The 10143-nt window shown below is 38.4% G+C and overlaps 2 pseudogenes; one reads left to right on the top strand and one right to left on the bottom strand.

The window, feature by feature from the left end:
• Positions 1 to 2666: 2666 nt before the first annotated feature.
• LOC134912817 (5S ribosomal RNA) lies at positions 2667 to 2785 on the bottom strand (annotated as a pseudogene).
• Positions 2786 to 8068: 5283 nt separating this feature from the next.
• On the top strand, positions 8069 to 8187 carry LOC134912672 (5S ribosomal RNA; annotated as a pseudogene).
• Positions 8188 to 10143: the final 1956 nt, after the last annotated feature.

Raw genomic sequence — 10143 nt, 5'->3', positions numbered from 1 at the left:
GAGGTGTGTGGGAGCAATGGCGCACAGCTGCAGTGCTGTGCGTTACCTCAGTGAAGATCATGAAGTCTTCTGCCACCTCTGAAGTCTTCTTTTCTTCTCATACTCAGCCGGCTTCTATCTTCCGGCTCTGCGAGGGGGATGGCGGTGTGGCTCTGGGAAGGAGAGCTCACTGAAAAGCACCCAGCTCCTGTGGGCACAGTATCAAACTGAGGTCTGGAGGAGGGGCATAGAGGGAGGAGCCAGTGCACACCAGGAACTAAATTCTTTCTTAAAGTGCCCATGTCTCCTGCGGAGCCCGTCTATCCCCATGGTCCTTACGGAGTCCCCAGCATCCTCTAGAACGTTAGAGAAAAGCTATTTAAAAATCTGTGAATTTTTTTTGGCGCCAAAAGCGTACACAACAAAAGGCACCCATACCCTTTGTAGACCCTCTCACATTGTTGCCATAAGACTCAAATTGTTAGATTAATTTAGATCTGTGTGAAACCGGTTACAGTTTGTTGCTATATAGTTAAAACTAAAATAAATGTTTAAGGAAGTAAGTGTAAAGCACAAACGCAGTCTGGCCTGGTTGTAAAGGTTTATACAGAAAGAAACTGTGTTGTGTTAAGTGAGCGATTGTAGTTAGTATTGCTCACATTTATAGAAGTTGTGGGATTTGTTTTATTGCAGACGTACGGTTTTGTACACGTGTCTCGGACAAAGTACAGGACTGCGCACGCAGCGTAAGAGACAAGCACGGTCAAGTACAAATTACACAATAGTTCGTTTAGTTTAAAGGTGGGACAGTAGCCACGCTACAATAGCACAAAACTGTGTAGCTGGGGGTGTGCTCTGTGCTCCCTAAAAATGTCTACTTGTGTGTTTGTGTGACCGAGCAGCCCAGCTTTGGAGTAGGAAACTCTTTTCGTTTGTTTCCTTGTTTTACAATATCTAGGGGGAAGGGGACCAACCTTTGGCGCTACTGGTTAATAATTAGTGGTTTATTTGCAATAGAACACAATTTTCTGCAACTGATACAAATTTAGATGTGTATAGTTAAGCAACAGAGTATAAATATGGAGGCAGTGGAATGTATCTAAATAACAGATTGTTTATTTGGTAAAATATTTAAAATTTATGACAATAATGATTTGAACCTGAGTGCTTTTATGCGTTCTGTATATTGCTAGCAACCAATGAGATTTAAACTGATAAAAAAATGACAATAAAATGATGAAAATGACGGCTAAAATCTATTGGTATTGAACACGTAAAAAACGTAATAAAGAACACTGTGTTTAAAAAAAAAAAAAAAGAGAATAAAGGAGACCGGTCCCTTTCTCTTTGCGGTAATTTTGGATGTGTCCCGGCAGGGTCGGTTGTTGCCGCAAAAAGGTCCGGTTTAAATGAGTTCCTGATAGTCCGTGAAAGCAGTTTGTAATCACAGTAGTTTGGTTTTCAGGTGTTAAAAAGTTATTCGCTTACATGTCTTCACCCTAATCAGGGCTGGGGAGTCCGTGCGTGTCTAATGGTGCTGCAGGTGTCTTGTCTCCGTAGCCGTGGTTTGTTACAGGCGCCTGTAACTCCGGTTCCCTTGATGTTGTCTCGCCGGCGTCTTCCAGGGAATCGGGATCTCCGGGTTTTGGGTGGACAGAAGGGGGCGTGTCCAACGCGTTTCACTCGGCCAATGATGCCGTGCTTCGTCAGGGACAGTTGAGATGACATGTGTCTCGGGCTCTCTTAAATAGTATTGAGTCTGCTGTAATTGGTTCATGAAGGTCTCCTTTCAATTAGTGCAATTAGCATTTCTATTGTAGGAGCTGTTTTTCTTTGAAGTCCTGTCTTCGGTTTGTTTAATAGTAATGGAAATCTATTTTCAGCCTTATCTTTTCATAAACATTACTTTGTTACATAAGAAGACAAAATGCAAGTTACTAATACAATCTGTTCGTCTGGAACAAAGTGTTTAATAAACCTTTATGTGAAGTTGGTGTTGTTTTCACAGAAGAGTTTGTAATTAGAAGGGTAGTGAAAGGAGCTGTTAAGTCGAAGTTATATGTAAATAAATATATTATTTTCTACTGAATAGATGTCTAGACGGACAGTACAGTGATATCACAGAGAACGACCTATAGTTTTAGTATTGTTTATGAAAGGTCTATGATTCATAAATTTGGGTATTGTATCTAAGAAACATTAGATGCTTATACGGACAAAATGGTGGCATCACAGAGAGCGATCTACAGTACTGGTGTTGTTTCTAGCAGGTGTTGTTTCTAACAGGTGTATTTTAGATGTGATATCTATAAAGTGCTTATGTAGAATATAGCTGTTGTTTGTACATCTTTTGTGGATATGGAAAGGATCTGAAAAATGTTAAAACAATTATTTTATTATTTAATTAGCATGCAGATGGGCAATAATAGTTATACTGTCTAATTAATAAGTGGGTGACTAGAAGTTTTCAATTGGATGTTTCATGGAGCAGTTCGATGTTTGATATTTGTTTAGTTGTAGAGAGTTTGTTCTTTTTTGCTTGGTCATGTGTATTTTTGATTGATTGTTCCTTATTCCTTGGTTTTTCTTGGTTTGAGCCTGAATGTTTTTCCTGGTGGATTAATCCTTTTTCCACTTGTGTCCCAGGTAGGTTGTCCCACATCATCACCAAGGTGCTGTCACAAGTGACATTACTGCACCTAGGGTTCATAGATGGTCCCCCATTCTATTACTTGCTAGGCCCAAACCTCTTTACTTCCGAGTTCGGAATGGGATCGGGTGGTTTGTGAATGGCATGGCAGTATTTATTCACTTGATGGCAACCCTGGTGATGTGGGTATATCCTACCGGGCATTTTTGTGGTATTGGTTAATCCCCCAAGAAACTGCTGAGCTCAAAGTCAATGTTTAGACCTTTTGGCGCTAGGGTTTGCATATTGTATATCCACTTTGTCTCCTCTCTGGACATAGTTTTGATGTAGTCTCCACCCCGCCAGGGTATCTTTACTTTCTTAATTGCTATAAAATTCAAAAGGCTTCCGTCATGCTTATGTTTCTTTTTGAAGTGATCTGAAACGCTGTGTGTCTCTACTTCACTGTCAATATTCCTTAGATGTTCGCTTATCCTTGTTTTTAGGCTTCTTGTGGTTCATCCTACATATTGTAGGTTGCATGGACAGGTTAGCAAATATATTACTCCTGTTGTGTCGCAGGTCATCTTATCTTTTATCTTGAAAGTTTCTTTGGTTTCGTTCGATATAAAGTTATTTATTGGTTTGGTGCTTCTCCGTTTGCATGTTTTGCATGCTTTACATCTTGTGCAGTGATAGAATCCGGGTGTGGTGTCGTTTATCCAAGTTCTTTCTTTCTCCTTTCTCTCTTCCGGTAGAAAGCTAGCTACTATTTCTTGCTTTATGTTAGGTGCTTTTCTGTAAACCAACCTTGGGCGGTCTTGTGTGTATTCTTTGATTTCCTCGTCACGTCTGAGTAGATGCCAGTTCTTGTTGATTATTTTTTCAAAGTGTTTATGCTGACTGTTGTAGTTGGTGATGAAGATTACTTCTTTCAGTTCCTGGTTGTTTCTTTCTTTGTATTTGAGGAGGTCTTCTCTTTTTGTTTCTTTTGCTACTTCTATAGCTTTATGAACGGTGCCTTTGTCGTAGTTCCTATCAAGAAATTTCTCTTCTAGTGTCAATATTTGGTCCTCAAAGGTGATGTTTTTGGAACAATTCCTCTTGAATCTTTTGAATTGTCCCCCAGGTATTCCTCGTAGCCAGTTCTTATGATGGTTGCTGGTTGCTGGTATGTAGTTGTTGCAGTCCACGGGCTTGATAAAGGTTTTTGTCTGTATTGTTCTGTTTTCAATGTAAATTGTTAAGTCCAGAAAATTAATTGTTTCGCAACTATGTGTCTCTGTAAATTCCAAATTTAGATTGTTGGTGTTGATATATTTTGAGAATTCCATGAGTTTGTTGAGTGGTCCTGTCCAGATGACTATGATGTCATCGATGTAGCGTTTCCAAAGTGCTATGTGTTCTAATAGGCTGTTGTTTTTCCAAGTGTAATCTTCCTCCCACTGCGCCATAAATAGGTTCGCGTAACTTGGTGCGAATTTCGTACCCGTAGCGGTCCCGCGGACTTGTCTGTAGTGGGTCTTGTTGTACCAGAATATGTTGTGGTTAAGAATGAATTGAATACCTTCTATCACGAAATTTATCTGTTCTTCCGGTAGGTCTGACTGATTTCCTAGGATTTGTGTGATGGCCTTACATCCATTCTGATGGTCTATACATGTGTATAATGATTTTACGTCATAAGTTACTAAGATGTAGTTGTCCTCCCATTTTATTTCGTCCAGTAATTTCAATATTTGAGTGGTGTCTCTGAGGTAGCTTTTTTGTGTGGTTACTGTTCCCTGTAATATGTTGTCTATGTATTCTGATAGATGGGTGGTGAGTGATCCAATTCCTGATACTATTGGTCGTCCTGGTGGGTTAGTGATATCCTTATGAATTTTTGGTAAAAAATAAAAGACTGGCATCCTTGGGTTTGTTTGTTGAAGGAAGATACTTTCTTTTTTGTTTAAGATTCCTTTTGTACTCCCTTTCTTTATCAATGTTCCATATTCCTTTTTGTATAGTTCAATTGGGTTATTTGGGAGTTCTTCATAAGTATCTTTGTCGGCTAGAAGTCTCATTGCTTCCTGGTGATATTTTTCTTTGTCTAAAATCACAATTCCTCCTCCCTTGTCTGCAGGTTTTATTACTATCCGTTTATTTTCTTTCAGTTCTCTAAGTCCTTTTCTTTCTTCATTTGTAAGATTGAGGGTTTGTTTGTCCCTAGGTGGGTTGATATTGAGATTTTCAAGATCCCGTTCCACACATTTCTCGAATGCTTCGAGAAAAGGTCCTTTAATATGTTTTGGGTAGAATTTCGATTTTTCTTTCAAGTCAGTGTGTTTGTATCCGTTTGTGTCATTTTCGTCTGTATTACGCTCATCTTGACCTTTTATGTTTCTCTTGAAGAATTTCTTCAGGGTTAATTTTCTCATAAAACGATGTAAATCTATGAATGATTGAAGATTGGGCAAAACATAGGAACACACAACAGCAGTCCATTAGAGAGGTCGATGGGAACAGACAAACAAGGAACCACCAAAACTATCAAAATCATCAAAGTTACCAATATTCTCAAAGAAGATATAACACATACAGCAGAAGTTTCAGGACACAACACCATCAAGAGCATCAAAGAGGAACACAGAGGGAACAGGGCTATTATGGAAACATGTCAAGCAACTATAGGACACCACTTATCAAACAAACACCCAGAACTACAGCAGAAGGCAGAGTTTATCAACCATACAACAGAGCACAGTTCAGTTACACAGATGAACCACAATACGACAAAATAAGAGAAAATTACAGAAAAGGAATGGCCGAAGCAATCAAACAGGAAGAACAGAAAACAAAAGAACTACTAGAGAAAATCTCACGAAAAGAAAGAGATGACCCAGAAGAAAACCTGGAGGTTTTTTTAGAAGTAATACAGGAAGAAGAATTTCTACCAGACCCAACAAAGAAAGCAGATCAAACCAAAATAAGTCTGACAAAAAGGAAGTGCCTAGACACAGAATCGTCAGAAGAGGAACAAGAGGAGGAAAAATCAAGAGAGAAACAAAGAAAAATAAACACGGAAAAATCTACAAAGAAGAAGAAGAAAAATCCCTAGGCATTTACAACATAAGCAAATACAAACTCACCTATGCACAGAGAAGCCTTCTAAGGAAAGGATTAAAATTTGCACCATCTAATAAAATAAATAAATTTCAATCATTCATAGATTTACATCGTTTTATGAGAAAATTAACCCTGAAGAAATTCTTCAAGAGAAACATAAAAGGTCAAGATGAGCGTAATACAGACGAAAATGACACAAACGGATACAAATACACTGACTTGAAAGAAAAATCGAAATTCTACCCAAAACATATTAAAGGACCTTTTCTCGAAGCATTCGAGAAATGTGTGGAACGGGATCTTGAAAATCTCAATATCAACCCACCTAGGGACAAACAAACCCTCAATCTTACAAATGAAGAAAGAAAAGGACTTAGAGAACTGAAAGAAAATAAACGGATAGTAATAAAACCTGCAGACAAGGGAGGAGGAATTGTGATTTTAGACAAAGAAAAATATCACCAGGAAGCAATGAGACTTTTAGCCGACAAAGATACTTATGAAGAACTCCCAAATAACCCAATTGAACTATACAAAAAGGAATATGGAACATTGATAAAGAAAGGGAGTACAAAAGGAATCTTAAACAAAAAAGAAAGTATCTTCCTTCAACAAACAAACCCAAGGATGCCAGTCTTTTATTTTTTACCAAAAATTCATAAGGATATCACTAACCCACCAGGACGACCAATAGTATCAGGAATTGGATCACTCACCACCCATCTATCAGAATACATAGACAACATATTACAGGAACAGTAACCACACAAAAAAGCTACCTCAGAGACACCACTCAAATATTGAAATTACTGGACGAAATAAAATGGGAGGACAACTACATCTTAGTAACTTATGACGTAAAATCATTATACACATGTATAGACCATCAGAATGGATGTAAGGCCATCACACAAATCCTAGGAAATCAGTCAGACCTACCGGAAGAACAGATAAATTTCGTGATAGAAGGTATTCAATTCATTCTTAACCACAACATATTCTGGTACAACAAGACCCACTACAGACAAGTCCGCGGGACCGCTATGGGTACGAAATTCGCACCAAGTTACGCGAACCTATTTATGGCGCAGTGGGAGGAAGATTACATTTGGAAAAACAACAGCCTATTAGAACACATAGCACTTTGGAAACGCTACATCGATGACATCATAGTCATCTGGACAGGACCACTCAACAAACTCATGGAATTCTCAAAATATATCAACACCAACAATCTAAATTTGGAATTTACAGAGACACATAGTTGCGAAACAATTAATTTTCTGGACTTAACAATTTACATTGAAAACAGAACAATACAGACAAAAACCTTTATCAAGCCCGTGGACTGCAACAACTACATACCAGCAACCATCATAAGAACTGGCTACGAGGAATACCTGGGGGACAATTCAAAAGATTCAAGAGGAATTGTTCCAAAAACATCACCTTTGAGGACCAAATCTTGACACTAGAAGAGAAATTTCTTGATAGGAACTACGACAAAGGCACCGTTCATAAAGCTATAGAAGTAGCAAAAGAAACAAAAAGAGAAGACCTCCTCAAATACAAAGAAAGAAACAACCAGGAACTGAAAGAAGTAATCTTCATCACCAACTACAACAGTCAGCATAAACACTTTGAAAAAATAATCAACAAGAACTGGCATCTACTCAGACGTGACGAGGAAATCAAAGAATACATACAAGACCGCCCAAGGTTGGTTTACAGAAAAGCACCTAACATAAAGCAAGAAATAGTATCTAGCTTTCTACCGGAAGAGAGAAAGGAGAAAGAAAGAACTTGGATAAACGACACCACACCCGGATTCTATCACTGCACAAGATGTAAAGCATGCAAAACATGCAAACGGAGAAGCACCAAACCAATAAATAACTTTATATCGAACGAAACCAAAGAAACTTTCAAGATAAAAGATAAGATGACCTGCGACACAACAGGAGTAATATATTTGCTAACCTGTCCATGCAACCTACAATATGTAGGACGAACCACAAGAAGCCTAAAAACAAGGATAAGCGAACATCTAAGGAATATTGACAGTGAAGTAGAGACACACAGCGTTTCAGATCACTTCAAAAAGAAACATAAGCATGACGGAAGCCTTTTGAATTTTATAGCAATTAAGAAAGTAAAGATACCCTGGCGGGGTGGAGACTACATCAAAACTATGTCCAGAGAGGAGACAAAGTGGATATACAATATGCAAACCCTAGCGCCAAAAGGTCTAAACATTGACTTTGAGCTCAGCAGTTTCTTGGGGGATTAACCAATACCACAAAAATGCCCGGTAGGATATACCCACACCACCAGGGTTGCCATCAAGTGAATAAATACTGCCATACCATTCACAACCCACCCGATCCCATTCCGAACTCGGAAGTAAAGAGGTTTGGGCCTAGCAAGTAATAGAATGGGGGACCATCTATGAACCCTAGGTGCAGTAATGTCACTTGTGACAGCACCTTGGTGATGATGTGGGACAACCTACCTGGGACACAAGTGGAAAAAGGATTAATCCACCAGGAAAAACATTCAGGCTCAAACCAAGAAAAACCAAGGAATAAGGAACAATCAATCAAAAATACACATGACCAAGCAAAAAAGAACAAACTCTCTACAACTAAACAAATATCAAACATCGAACTGCTCCATGAAACATCCAATTGAAAACTTCTAGTCACCCACTTATTAATTAGACAGTATAACTATTATTGCCCATCTGCATGCTAATTAAATAATAAAATAATTGTTTTAACATTTTTCAGATCCTTTCCATATCCACAAAAGATGTACAAACAACAGCTATATTCTACATAAGCACTTTATAGATATCACATCTAAAATACACCTGTTAGAAACAACACCTGCTAGAAACAACACCAGTACTGTAGATCGCTCTCTGGGATGCCACCATTTTGTCCGTATAAGCATCTAATGTTTCTTAGATACAATACCCAAATTTATGAATCATAGACCTTTCATAAACAATACTAAAACTATAGGTCGTTCTCTGTGATATCACTGTACTGTCCGTCTAGACATCTATTCAGTAGAAAATAATATATTTATTTACATATAACTTCGACTTAACAGCTCCTTTCACTACCCTTCTAATTACAAACTCTTCTGTGAAAACAACACCAACTTCACATAAAGGTTTATTAGACACTTTGTTCCAGACGAACAGATTGTATTAGTAACTTGCATTTTGTCTTCTTATGTAACAAAGTAATGTTTATGAAAAGATAAGGCTGAAAATAGATTTCCATTACTATTAAACAAACCGAAGACAGGACTTCAAAGAAAAACAGCTCCTACAATAGAAACGCTAATTGCACTAATTGAAAGGAGACCTTCATGAACCAATTACAGCAGACTCAATACTATTTAAGAGAGCCCGAGACACATGTCATCTCAACTGTCCCTGACGAAGCACGGCATCATTGGCCGAGTGAAACGCGTTGGACCACGCCCCCTTCTGTCCACCCGAAACCCGGAGATCCCGATTCCCTGGAAGACGCCGGCGAGACAACATCAAGGGAACCGGAGTTACAGGCGCCTGTAACAAACCGCGGCTACGGAGACAAGAAACCTGCAGCACCATTAGACACGCACGGACTCCCCAGCCCTGATTAGGGTGAAGACACGTAAGCGAATAACTTTTTAACACCTGAAAACCAAACTACTGTGATTACAAACTGCTTTCACGGACTATCAGGAACTCATTTAAACCGGACCTTTTTGCGGCAACAACCGACCCTGCCGGGACACATCCAAAATTACCGCAAAGAGGAAGGGACCGGTCTCCTTTATTCTCTTTTTTTTTTTTTTTTTAAACACAGTGTTCTTTATTACGTTTTTTATGTGTTCAATACCAATAGATTTTAGCCGTCATTTTCATCATTTTATTGTCATTTTTTTTATCAGTTTAAATCTCATTGGTTGCTAGCAATATACAGAACGCATAAAAGCACTCAGGTTCAAATCATTATTGTCATAAATTTTAAATATTTTACCAAATAAACAATCTGTTATTTAGATACATTCCACTGCCTCCATATTTATACTCTGTTGCTTAACTATACACATCTAAATTTGTATCAGTTGCAGAAAATTGTGTTCTATTGCAAATAAACCACTAATTATTAACCAGTAGCGCCAAAGGTTGGTCCCCTTCCCCCTAGATATAATAGCACAAAACTGCCCGGTTTCTAAAGCAGATTAATATTTAAAAAAAATTAGTATAAAAACATTTTTTTTTAAATTGCCTCTGGGGTAAAGCTGCCAACCTGAATGAATCCAAATTTTCTGTACAGAAAAACAAAGTGTATTTGAGTGAGCGAACATAGGAGTGAGTGAATATTTGAACCCCGGGAAATCGGGATCCCGTCGTGTGGTACATC

The sequence above is a fragment of the Pseudophryne corroboree genome, chromosome 4, assembly GCF_028390025.1.
Source record: "Pseudophryne corroboree isolate aPseCor3 chromosome 4, aPseCor3.hap2, whole genome shotgun sequence".
Classification (NCBI taxonomy): Eukaryota; Metazoa; Chordata; class Amphibia; order Anura; family Myobatrachidae; genus Pseudophryne; species Pseudophryne corroboree.
The sequence above is the reverse complement of the archived record's forward strand: the minus strand, read 5'-3'. Positions and strand labels throughout refer to the sequence as shown.